This window comes from Vanacampus margaritifer, chromosome 2 (assembly GCF_051991255.1).
Source record: "Vanacampus margaritifer isolate UIUO_Vmar chromosome 2, RoL_Vmar_1.0, whole genome shotgun sequence".
Lineage (NCBI taxonomy): Eukaryota > Metazoa > Chordata > Actinopteri > Syngnathiformes > Syngnathidae > Vanacampus > Vanacampus margaritifer.
The window spans coordinates 1604750-1618687 of NC_135433.1; the positions used below are offsets into that span (position 1 = coordinate 1604750).

Here is a 13938-nt window from a genome sequence, read left to right on the forward strand (position 1 = left end):
GCGGGTGCAACACACTCACATGCACTTATTCACGCACAAATATATGCACAAAACACACACACGCGTACGTTGCATGCACAAACGCACACACATTCACACGGTGACACACGCATAAGCACAATTTTGAAGCAGCTGCCGTTGCTGCTCAAGTGATGCGTCAATCACTTTTTTGCACCTCTGTTTGTGTTCATATGTGTGTGCGTGTCTTGCATAGGTCAGCTATAAGGAGTGATTTGATTACTAGTGAATGCGTGAGTGTCAGCACAGTGACCGTCCGCTGCGAGATTGCAGATTGGGTTTCAGTGCGTAAAAAGTAACTCCCCCTCCCCCAACCACGAGGCTAGTTTAACACGACGGCTAACAACGCCAACTTTGGGTAAAAATATCAACCGGCCATTCCTCTTTCGCATTAACATTGCCTGGCCGAGCGTCAGGTGAAAGTTTGTTTTAGTGCATTTCAGAAGCTAATTCTAATGTGTCACAACAGTAGCGATTCAATTCCATTAACGGCACCGCATTATTTTGAACATTTTTTTGCAAGCATAAAAACATCCGTACGAAAGTCTGTGCAACCTTTTGGAACCTTGAATAAACCCTGATGAAAATACAATACTTGTGCGCACCCCCTCGCAAGCAAATATGTTGTTAAAATTGCAGAGTTTAATTTGTAGGAGTTCACAACGGCGTATTAGCGCTTTTTTTTTTCCAGAGGTGAGGTAATTTTTCAAGAAAAACCTCGCAAATTTGCTAGTTTATAAAGTGGCAAATTTGTGAGAAAAAACTCATAGACTTCTGAGTTTATTATTAAAAAAATACTGTATATATATCTTTATGGCATATATATATATATATATATATATATACATATATAGTGTAATTTTAATGTTTTCAGATTGTGTGAAGAGAAGTTATTTCGAAGAGTTAGATCACCTCCACACAGTGTTAATTGGCTCCGCCTTTCACCTGCTTGTCTCCAGTTTGAGAGAAATAAGTCATCACCATTGTCCTCGTACCCGTTTCTTCCTTGCTCATCACTGGGAAATACTGACAGACAAAAGGAGTTTGGGACCATGAATTCATTTTCACTTCACTTCAAATGCTCTTTTGAAAAGAGGTGTTGGGTTAAAGTTGAAAACTGTCGTTACATCGGTCCTCATTGATAGATAACCACCTTTCGGTGAGTGGGCTTTCTCATTTTCGACGAGTGGCGAAGCCTCGAAAAAAATCTGCCTGTGTATTTTTCCGAGGCTTTGCTAAAAAAAAAGAAAGAAACGAAAGAAAAGAAAACCTTGCTAACGCAGAAGCTTTTGCCCGTGGCAGGCCGATGTAGACAGAACCACGTTTTTGGTGAGTACTTTATGAGGCAAAGCGATGCTTTTGGTCTTTGAAAAAAACGGCTCGGGCGTGAGCTGCTCGGAACCGGTCGCCATTTTTCCTTTGTCTTCCATTCTCATCTCCTGCTCGACGCTCTAGCTCCGCCTCTACTGACGCCCACCCGATCTTGTCAAAAGAGAGTCATCGCTGCCCTCTAGGGGCCAAAAATAGTCATTAGGCACAACAGACCGGCTGGAAACTTTCACCACAGCTCCGGAAGCCTTGCCCGCACCCGTTTCAAAAATTTTTTTTTTAAAAATTAGATGACGTCTTTAGACGTCATTGGCAGTGCTCCGTAGGTTTTTACTTGACGTCTATAAACGTCAATGGCAGTGAAAGAGTTAAAAAAAAAAACAGAAAAAAAAAACTCGACCGGTTAAATTTATTTATAACGCCTTAAACACGATACGATACGATACGATATACTTTTATTTATTTATACTATAGCCTTGTTTCCACCGACGGTATCTACCCTACTCTACTCTGCTCTGCTCTACTTGGCTGTACACCAAAAAGCAGTGCGTCTCCACTGCCACGGCCACCACCCGGTATACTTGACTCATTGAGCCCTTTTCAGGAAAAAAAGTTCATATTTTGTCCAGGATTCATTTCACTATTTTTCATGTTCACTGAATACCTTTAAAAACGTTATTGCACTTGCTGCCAACTGAAGATGACATCACTCGTGCTGAGCAAATAAGTAACGACCAATCACAGGTCACCTGTTCTCTGGCTTTGGGCAGCAAAATGAGCCATGATCGGTCCTCAGCACGGGTGATGTCATCTTCAGTCGGCAGCAAGTGGAAAATTTGTTTTTTTAAATGTTTAACTCTTTCACTGCCACTGACGTTTAAAGACGTCAAGTAAAAACCTACGCTTCACTGCCAATGACGTCAAAAGACGTCATCCAATGATTTTTTTTTTTTTTTTTGAAACGGGTAGAGGAAACCCTTCCGCATGGTTGGTGAAAGTTTCAAGTCTGTCTGTTGTGCCTAATGACTATTTTTGGCCCCTAGAGGGCAGCACGGCGAAATTGGAACCGCTGACGCGGCGGCTATGACGGTGTCGTAACGCGGAGCGCAACCGAGCACGCACAGGCGGACGTTCGATCGGACGACGGAGAGTGCCCCGAGTCCAATGCATATTCATCGGAGGAGTGTGTACAATCTGCTACTTGCTTTTTATTCCCCGGAAAAAAAGGCCGTCAAGAAAGTGTAACGTTTGCACGCAAAACGGACCAATGTGAAAGTGAAAGTAAACTGTTGTGCGAGTCCTGGCGTCTCCTTGCACGCAGGAGAGCGTTACAAAAGGAAAAACTGTATTTGAAACATCCACATAATTGTAAGTAGTACCACAGTTGCACACATTTGTAAATAGTTTGCGAAATTGTTTTGTCAAATTGTTACACTGTTGAATGGAAATAAACGTGTTTTGCAATCAAAAAACACTTTTTCATTGTTGGTGAAAGCATTTTACAGAAGTAAAGCACTATTTAGGTGTTTGTGGCATCATTCATGGACAAAAAGAAGTGTACAATTCACTAGAGTGCATGAAATAACATCGTTTCACAAAAAGCTCTTTTTCTCCGTTTTTTGTTTCAAAAGAGAGAATTTCGGTGAAAGTAACCATTTTCTATTGTTGATTACTGAAGAACGGAATAAGGTAGAAACAAACTTTTTTTTCTGATGAAAGCTGAGAGTCCAATCTTTCATTTGGTAGTATGTGTGTTTCCATAGTCCAAACACAACATTTTCTGTGGACCTTGAAAGATCACTCAAAATGCTTAAATCGGCTGGCAGTGGGGACAACCCGTTTCTGAAAACGTCTGGCAGTGAAAGAGTTTTAATTGTACATGAAAAATAATGAAGTTATCACATTAATTATAGACAAAATATTGTATTTTTTTACTGTTGAAAATGGCTCAATGAGTCAGTTTAAGGTAGTTTACAAACCTGAATTTCACAAGCTGGGCAACACCCTTATCCACGTTTACCCGTTGAAAGACGTACTTGACGAATATAAACCTCAGTGTCAGTACGGTTGGACTCCAGTTGACAAATTTAAATGTCCATGACTGTGAATGAGTTCATGTAATAGCTACATTAACTTGCGGTGGAAATGTGAAATGTGGGAATTTTGGCCATGCGAATTATAGGGTTGGTTGAATGGGTTGAGAATCACGAGCATGATTATTAACCGGCCTACACGTCTCTTGGACTTCCTGAGGATTAAGCCTGGCATTCATACGCTGGCGGAGGATGACTCATGACATCCTCTTCAGGACACTAATGTTCCTCCACACCTTCTCCCCCTCGCGATTCATCAGCCGGGTATGTAAACACACAACGAGCGAGCTTCCTCCTCTGTGTTGGACGGAGAGCAGGCGGGTGGTTTATCTGAGGTGTCTCCTTCCACCACAACAACTTGTTTGTTATCTTCCACAAGCACACCAAGTTTGCACAGGCTGCCGACTCTTTCCTTTGGAACACACACATGATAACTCACCTTGAAAGGGAGTGTATTATGGAAAAAGGACTCTTTAAATGTCTGCTATACAGCAGTCCCTCGTTTATTGCGGGAGTTGCGTTCCAATAGGGCTGCTTGATGATGAGAAAATATTAATCCCGATTAGTTTGGTCATAATTGAAATCACGATTAGGACAGTCATTTGTTTTTTGGGACAAAACCAGAAAATGTTTAAACTAGGGGTGTCAAAATTAGTGCGTTCATTTTGAGTTAATTTGAAAAATTTTTAACTCCGCTCCGCTCCTTAATTGGAAAGCCTGTACTTTACAATTTTAAAAATATGCAGAATTTCACAAGTTACATCATGTTTATGATTAGATAGCTCTTAATATGAAAAGAAAAATGCACTGAGCTGTCACCTATGTCAAAAAATTGCAATTATGCCATCTAGTGGCAGTGAGATGACCTCAACACAAATCAATACCACACTCGTTTTTAACAGGACATCTTTTTAATTTTAATTCACTTATATTAATTATTATTATGAAGTTACTGTATCAATAGTCAGGTTTCCATCCAAATGTTTTGAAATTTTTATGCCCATTTTGTGAAACTGCGCAAAACGGACATGCGACTTATGCCCGTTTCCATCCGCTCTTCTTTGCGAATATGCGCCCCGAGATGATGTTGTAGTGACAGAACTTTGGGACGTTGGGGAGTTCCGGGTGGTAATGTTGCTTTTGACGGACTGAACGGAAGTCGTTTGTCTTGTTGGCTTCCCTCCCGCATGTAAACGAAGTGTGTCGTTACATTGAGAGCTGATGTTAATAAAGCCCTCTAAAATTGCATTCATGTTTTTTTTCTTTAATTCATTATAAAAAGAATCATGTTTCTTCGTTTCCCCAAACATATCTTACTTTATCATCCGCCATTTATTGTGACTACAAACATGCGTGTGACGTAGTATCGGTCAAAACATGTGACGTATATCCGGTCTTGTAGTCGCTTATTCGCAAAACCTGTTTCCATTGCCAAAATGCTCATTTTCCTTTTTTTGATACGCTTCAAAAAACACCCTCTCCAAGCGTGAAAACTTTTTTTGCGAATTTTGGGCCTTTAATCAAATTTCTGCCGTTTCCATTCAGTTTCTTTTTCGCAATTTTTTAAATTTAGAATAAAAATAGGTGGATGGAAACCCACCTATTGACTAAAAGATGCAGCCATATTTCTATTAGTTTAACATTCCCCCCCTTTTATGTTAACAAGACTATGAAAACTCAGAGAAAAATGTTTTATTGTACATTTTATTGTAAATGTAGATATACAATTTGCGATTAATCGTGAGTTAACTATTGGAGTAATGCGATTAATTACGATAAAAAAATGTAATCACCTGATATCCCTAGTTTAAACAGACAAAGACAAATACATTTCTTTGAAACACTATAATTATGCAAGTTTTGGACCCCAAAAAATTTATTAGTCATTTTAAAATTAAAAAAAGTGGAAATATATCAATTTAAACAACTTGCATAACCCCGCACCTACCCTGAGTTTCTCCACAAGTGACATCATCAGACAAAAGTTCTGAAGCAAAAGTATACACTCTAACGATGCGGCCAAAGCACTATCATGTCAAGGTCAAAAGGTAAGCAGAGCTGCAGTGTTAGCAGAGATTAGCTACCAGTGCTACCAGCCATAGCTTCTGGTAAAAATCTGCAAGTAATTGACACCCCCACCCTAAAAAAGGTCTACACGTTAGCTCATTCACCCACAGATATTTTCACTGAAGCAACCCCCTTCCCCTTTACTGGATTTTGACTGATTTTGCAAGGCCCACAGAATATTATGTCCTATTTGCTATAAAAACAAAACAAAAGAAAGATTAGAGTCTCTTTTTTCATCCTGCAAAAAAAGTATATTCATATCTGTTTCCAAATGGAAGCAATTAGCATTAGAATATAGCTAAGTTTCCTCATTATTCACAAACCTGTTGAAAACACTGTGAAAAAGAGCTTGTTGCAACATAGCCCTGGTTCATCTTTAACACCCCTGGGCGTTATTTGACCATTTTTTGGGCTTTTTGTTGGTTCTGACCAAGCCATTTCAAAATAAAATAATGCCCAGGGGTTAATACTCTGCTGCTACCTGCTGGCCATTTTTTGTAATAACTAACATTGCTTTAAGTGGTCTCTTCAGGTCAGCGGCTGCATCAAAGCCTTGTGTATGGTCTAGCATAAAAACAAACAAACATACAAATAGGTTTTTTGGGAGCATGGCAATATTTAAAATAGAACATTTTTGGGAGCAAATGAATTAATAGCTTCCAGATACTGCAAGATGGCTGCAAAGAACATGAAGCTCCTCAACTCAATTAACATATTTCCTCGGAAGCAAGATGCCACAGGAAGGCAGCTAAGCAGCACATGAAGCGCAACCGACTTTTTCACTTTAATATAGCTGTTGTTGTGCTCATTGTTTGCTTGTCCCTACCCCAGTCACTCAAACACTTTTCTCGAGCCACAATCCGTTCCTTGTTAAAACGTTTTTTTTTGTTGTTACAAATAACGCAAGATGACCCCCCCCCCTCCCAAAAAAAATTAAATAAAATAAATAAATCTGTAAATAAATGAATTCACAAAAATAAATGAATTCACAAATGGTGATAATGCGGAGGTTAACCCTATATGTTTTTGGCTGTGCCGTGTGTGGTAGAAACCTGACCCTGGAACTCATTATTTCTATTTCCGTGACTTTTACAAGGGAAATTGTTCCCAAATCCAAACAAATCGGAGGTGAACTCAACTTTAAACCCGTCCTCGACTTTCAAATGTTTGTGTTTGTCCCTTTCAGCCTGACAGATCCATATTTTAGATCCTTGTGATTTCCACGTAATGTTGGGTCTAAAGGCCAAAAAGTCTTTCATAAAGTCATAAGTGCAGCGTTTCAACGCCCTGCTGACATTTGCGCAAGCCTAGCGTGTCCCGAGGCCCGTTGGCATGGCGACAGCGGCGGCCGGGCTATATAATGACTAGCTGGAGCTTTTTGGGCTGGGCCGGGCTGGGCCTGCGGTTGGCGAGGCCCCCGAGCCGGCTTGCCAGCTGCCCTCTCGCCGTTTCTGAGAGGGTGCCAAACGGGAACCCTGCTCCGCGCAAATGGAGCGTGACGCGCGGGGGCCATCCATCTCGGCGGTGGCGGCCGGGACCAGATGAGCTGTCACGAGCACCACACGTCTGGATCGTCGTCAGGTTTTATTTGCGCCATTAAACGCGCTCGCTAAAAGTGTCGGCGGCAAATTTGTTTAAAAATACCCATGGTGAACTCCTGAGGCCTTAAACACTAGCTGTCAGGACGTATTTGATGTTTTGCTTTCAACAACACATTCGGCCAGGAGGAGAAATGACAGACTTTTACTAATAAATACATGGATAGATTTTTAGGTTTTCTACCAGATGATATTGTCTATCCAGTTTTGGACAAGGGAGCCATTTCATGTAATATTTTCAGTTTCCTTTTTGGAGCTGACCAATAACAAGATTCAAAACAAACACATCAACTTGGGGCGTTGTTGCGGACACCGAATGACACGCGTAAAACATTTTGTCGAGGTTCAGTTGTTTTGATTGACAGCTGCCCAATGCAGAAAAATCCACTTTGAATTATTACTGCCACATGTGGCCGAAAAATGAAACTGCACACACCCTTCCCACGTACACAATGTGCATGACTATTAGTACCCATTGTGAACACTGAACAGCTAAGGTGTTAATCTGTTAATTTGAGTCAAATAAAAAGGCGACTGTGAATATATTTTTGGGCAAATTCCTACATAAGGCAGATTTAAGTAAATTACTAAAACCTTGGCCTCTACATTTTTTGACAGTATTTTAATGTTGGCCATTAGTAGTTAACATAAATCCAATGCTACTTTGGAGAGCTAATTATATTTTCAGGTGGTACTTGGTGTAAATACTGGATTAGATATTGGATGGATAGATAGGAGTTATTTTATACATGCAACTATGTTGCCCATTTGTTCACCCCCCAAAAAACACACAAAATAACCATCAAGAAATGTGGCACAAAGGTTTGGCCACCTGCTTAGACCGATCATCTCATTCTAACCGGAAATTGGAGTACTGGATGAAATCAACAACCAATAAGAGCAGAGCAAAACTACGATTGATTTGACAGATGACTTTTTGCTGTGCTTTTCATTGCATACTGGTTCCTCTTAGAATTTTGTAGTGTGCTATAAATAAAAAAAGCCATACATTTTGTATATGTTTGTCTTTGATACAGATGTGTATATTTGAAACAGTTATTCAATTAAAAAAAAAAAAAACTTTTAGCTGTGCTGCCCTCTAACATGTCCGAAAAAAACAAAGTCAGCAACTTCAGTCCCTACCCAGCATTATTATTTATGAAACACTTTCACAATATTCTTATGCTCTGTGTACTTTCGTGGACGCTATTTTTACATACAACAACAGCATGAATACTCACAACGTGTTGTTCATTACCTAACAGATATCTAGTAGTCATTCCATCTCGGCCGACCTCGACGTCCATCAAGTTCGGCAGTTTGTCCCGAAATGGCCGCTGTTAGTCCGCACGGAGGTGCTCCAAAAGAGTTCACCGGTTCGGCGTGAAGCTAGCAAGCTTGAAGGTCCAGATTTACAACTTGAGTCGGCGACGCTAACGTTGCTAACTGGCTGGCTAGTCAGTGAGCCTAGCAGGCTTAGCTTGACGCATTACATTTGAAGTAAAGTTGTTTAGCATTTTATGATGCACAATACCGAATGACAGGAAACGATTTCCGTTTTTAATGGAGACGCATCCGGGGCAGATAAGGAGAGGATGGCGGCTTCACCAGTGACAACGTTTGACAGGTTAAACCCAGGTAAGTGAGTCATTCTTTATCAATGTGTTTGTGTGTTCTTATCCAACCACAAATACATAGAAACATAAATGCAATGTTGGACTCTTAAATAGAAACAAATGCTGATCAACACGGCCGTTCGTTAACTTTCTTTTTTTTAAACCAAATAAATACTGAGCGCTCCACGTACCACTATCATGACAAACATTAAAATACAGTGGCGTAGTAGGTCGACGTGTTAATGAAAATAATATTATTTCAGCTCACTGTAACACAATGCATAGTTTAAACATTAACATTGCACTTAATCACAGGAAATTGTACTTTAAAATGACATTGAACTTGGGCTGTGATTTTTTATTTTTTTTTTTTAAATAGCATACCACTAGAGCTTGCATACCACTAGTGGATTCGAGGAAGGTAGGAAGTCTGTCATATCCCACTCAGATTGACGCAGTTCTGACCTCAGTGTTCAGAGTAAACAACAAAGATGTCTGATTCTGCTCAATTGTTTGTTCTATTTGATGCACTCAGTACAAATTACCTTGCGTTATATGACGTTACTATTTTAGAATAACTAAAAATGTAATACGAAATAAAGAGATAAATGTATGTTTATAATTGTATGAATTATGTTTTGCCATTTACGGACTTTGTCTCCATGGGGTTGTCATTATCGAGTGACGTCAAATTGAAGCCGGTCAACGAAATCAGGGTCCTTTTTCCCCCCGACTTTGCAAACCGGCGCTCCCAGTTCAAAGGGTTGTAAAAGCCCGACTTCCCACCTTCCTCGAATGCATCATTAGTACTACACTTTGGAATATACATGAGACATTCAAACACTTTTTAAAGGACTAATACTCTTTTTTTTTGTGTGTGTGTGTTTCATCTCACCAATGCTATTTTATTCAATGTAATAATGTATGTTTCTTTTTGGCAGCACGAATGGTTCGAGCATCTGCCTCACATTTCTGAGGTTTGGTGTTCTAGCATCGGCTGCAGTCTCGCTCCGTGGAGTTTGCATGATCTCCAGGTTTGGTTGCAGGTACTCCAACTTCCTCCATTTGAAATTGTCCATACGTGTGAATGGGAATAGTTGTTTTGTCTGATTGTGCTCTGAAATTGGCTGGTGACCAGTCCAAGGCGTACACCACCACCACCACCTCTCGCACAAAAAATGGATGACTGGTTAGTCATTTTTAAAATGTGTTCATTTTTTTTCTGGTCAACTATATTTCATCCGTCCATGATGCCGTTTGGTTTCCCCGCAGAAATGACACAATAATTACATGGTGTAAATACTCGTCCTTTGAAAGAGATTATGTCGGCAAATCCCTGCCGGTCCAAACCTGCCCTGCCCGTTGACGGACAGACGAGTCGGCTGTAATTGCAGGCTGAAGGGAGCACAACGTGCTGCCAAAGTGCTAAAAGGGATCATGGTTGATTTGGGAACATTCACAACAATTCACCTGCTGTCACCTGAGCAGAAGCCGCCATGATGCTGGGACAGGTGTAGTTTTAATCCCTGCACTTGTTGCCCCCACTTTTGTTTTTTTTGAGCCAAGGATTGCACAATTTGTTCTTTCGGTCAAACAAATATGTTGCTTACTTTGTGGTGACGTTTTCATCTTAAATCCACTTTGCTGGCCCGAGCGAAATGTTATATAATAGCAGTTTCTGTTGCTCTGTGATGTGGGGCCCATTGTGCGGCGTCCTGCTGCTCCGCACTGATTGCTTTGCCACTTTTTGAAGCGTGATGTCAGAACTTGACAAAAGTTGCCACACCAAGCCATCGTGCAGGCTTCACTGGACTCATCAAAATGAGATGCAGGATTGTGTTTTCGGATCCAACAGACATTTTGCCGTTTAACGTAAAATCCCTTCAATAAGACACGTTTTTTTCTCCACAGTAATATACACGAAAAATATATACTTTTTCTTAAAACTGTCAAATGATTAAATGTTTTAATCAGATTAATCACTTAATTAAAAAGCCTTTTAATCAACATTTTTTTTTGCCCGCCAAATTTGAAGAGCACCTGTTGCATGTTAATTCTTTCGACATTTAATGTTATGAGAACGTCTTCAACATTTTTGATCTACTGCACATGCTCATCCTCCTCTTTTTCTTATCAGTTAATTACTTGCATAATTTAAAATGAACAAATATCCTGAATGTCTTACGCAGACATTTATTAAATGCTTTACCTTAATGCATGTAGTTAAGTTTATTGCTACCTTTAACATAGCCATCCGTTGTCAAGCTAACGGATCATCTGCGGTCAAATTTTAATTATTAATTATTAAATTATTAATTATAAAATTAAAAAATTATAAATTTTGAATTTTTTTATAAATTATAAAATTAAAAAAATAATCAAGCTACATCGCACGCGACCTACGTCGTTTCGACTAAACGGCGCCCGTGCCTCGTCCGTAGCGCCTTCTTTTTCGTTTATTTCCGATAGTAATCACGCCATTTTAAAGTTATTAGCAACGGACGTCCATCGTAATTTCAGTTATTACCAAGTTAATCATGATTAATATTTTATTCATAATTGAGCAGCCCGAGACGTACCCAGTTCCTAAACATAATTTTAAAAAAATGCGACGTTGCAACATGATGTTTATTGACTGATGTTACAAATTATGTAATGTGCCTTGGTCGCTTTTATTTTGAAATTGTTCCCGGCAGGTGCTGACTTGACTCGTTTTTTTTTTTTTGTTGTTGTTGTAAATCTGGTCGCGGTGTCTTTCAGACTTTTTGCCACAGACGTCAACAGCACGTCGTCGTCCTGAAATCAAGTTTAAACGCTATCTAAAGATGCTAAAAAAAAAACTTAATTACCTTGACATTGTATTATATGCCGCCAGTTGCAAGCCTCCAGTGTTAGCAGCAATTTGCTAGCAAGCTTCTAAGCAAGCAAGAAGACGACAGCCATCAGATTACTTTTCAAAATGACTCGGCACACGTTGATGCTGATGGCCTGACACGGATGCCGTTCCTTCTGATCACTTTTTAACAAACCAGGCTCAAATGTAAACAGATCAAATAACAATTCTCAGAGGCATGTATTATTTATCCTCTCTAAAGAACGATTAATATTACTGCCTTGGAGTTGTAACTCTGCATACTGTCCCCAGGTGGCCAAGTTACACACACACACACCAGAAGGAGCAACATAGGACCACTGAAGCAAAAAAGCGTGCCAAAATTAGTTAAATTCAATTTGATTTTGTCATTACTATATAAAGCACAACACTATAGAGTGCAATTTTTCCTCATTAAAATACACATTGCATATATTTTTTAATGTTTAACTTAATTGAACTGCCTGAAATGGCAAAGCTATAGAAAAAGCAACACATTTGTTCACATTTTGATAAACACCAACGGAAATGATAACATTGTATGTGTTGTTGTGTACGTGTGTGTATGCGATAGGACAATTTAAACTCTCTTGTTCTAAGCTAATTCAATATTAAAGGCTTGACTTTAGCTGCAGTGTATGAGTGTGTGTAATTAAAGACCTTGTTGGTACTGGTAAACGAAAGGTGCTGGATTAGATTCATGGAAAAAGGCACCTCAAAGTTTAGGCCACATGTGCTGTCTCCATAAATACAGAAAACGTTCAAACAATTTGTTTTTTCTTTCTAATTTCTCAAGTGACCACACGTGTTCTTTTTGTTGTTTTTCTGCTTTCTTTAGAGCAAAAGAGACAGAAACTGGACTGCCTCATTGAATGAAAAAGACTCTACTTTCACAGGTAGGACCAGAACTAAATAATACACGTCTTCTGTCTGTCCCCTTATTGTGGTCAGGTAGCGCCCTCTAGGGGATATATGGGAAATAACATGTTTTGTATATTCTGAATACTGTACTCCATGTTTGTTGCTTACTTGCAGCTAACTTGGGGCACTCTTCTCAAACATTTTTTATGACATGCAACCTCACTCCTCCACATACACACCTGAACAAAATCTTTCTATTTTTTTGTCTTTGAGTTAATTATTCAACTTTATAGAGAATATGCACATTAAGCGTGCAGAAATTCACCCTTTGATGTAAGTGAAATTTAGGGCGCTGCAGCTATTATTTGAATCACTACAATAATTAAATCACTAAAAAAGTTATAAAGCAAAATATCTGCTTCGACACTGCACAGTGATCATTTTTCCACACGGATATCCGGGTGCATGTAGAAATAAGGTAGCGGAATGGCCAAGAGGAATGAGGTCGTAAAAGACAAACAAGGTCCAAACTTTGGGATTATTTCAGATGGTCAAGGATGCATACAACCTCGGGTGCATGGCCAATTGCTTTACTAAACAGACAAACAAACAAAGTCAACACATAATCCATCAAAATGTATCAAAAACATTTCCGCAAACAAATTCAATTCTTATTGTAAGATTTGTCATGAAAAAAACAAAAACACTTTCTTATGACTTTACTTGAATATTGATTTTTATTTATTTAATAAAAACTGGATTTTTCTTTAAAAACAACAACATTAAAATTCAACTAATACATAACATTTGCCATTAGTAATTACACAAATGGCTTTGTAAAAAATTGGACTTTACTCATAATATTGACTTTTTTGATTCAATAAAAATAGGACTTCTCTTCAATTAATTTCATTGACAAAAAATTGAATTTGATTGTAAAATTTGTGGTTGAAAATTGTACAAATGTACCAAAAAAGATTTGTATTTCTTGGAATAAAAATAATAAACTTCTTAGATTGTGACTTTTTCATTCAATAGCATATTTTCTTTATGAAAATGCCTTGGAAAAAATTCAACCATCATGGATATTATTAAAAAATTATGCAATTTAAAAAAAAATCTTGGAGAAAATCAGCTTTACTCAAATGATTGACTTTTTCATTTGATCAAAATGTATTTTTTCCCCTAAAATAAATATATACAAAAAAGTTCTAAAAAAAAATCACCTCAATTATTAGATAAAAGTTTATTTTTATTTTTTATTTTTTTAAGTGTTTAGACTTTATTCCCATATAAGATTTTAGACTTCATAAAACCGGCATAATTCGTTGACATTCTACATTACAAATGTTAAAAAACATAATTGTGTGTTTTGTGGTGTGCCATTGATTTCAGTTCATTTCAATGGGGATAATAGCGTGTTTATTCCAAACTCTGCTTCCCGCGATAATCAAAGCTAATCCTCGTCCTTCTGACTGGCCAGA

General features: G+C 38.6%; 2 long non-coding RNA genes across 3 annotated transcripts in view; one reads left to right on the forward strand and one right to left on the reverse strand.

The window, feature by feature from the left end:
* The window catches only part of LOC144044419 (uncharacterized), a 91465-nt gene extending 82750 nt beyond the window's left edge, over positions 1-8715 (reverse strand). For both annotated transcript variants that reach the window (XR_013291265.1, XR_013291266.1), the window contains exon 1: positions 8364-8715. This is a non-coding gene — a long non-coding RNA (uncharacterized LOC144044419). The remainder of the gene's footprint in view (positions 1-8363) is intronic.
* Positions 8296-13938, forward strand: part of LOC144044418 (uncharacterized) — a 79972-nt gene continuing 74329 nt past the window's right edge. The window contains exons 1-3 of the long non-coding RNA XR_013291264.1: positions 8296-8743; positions 9663-9767; positions 12432-12489. This is a non-coding gene — a long non-coding RNA (uncharacterized LOC144044418). The remainder of the gene's footprint in view (positions 8744-9662; positions 9768-12431; positions 12490-13938) is intronic.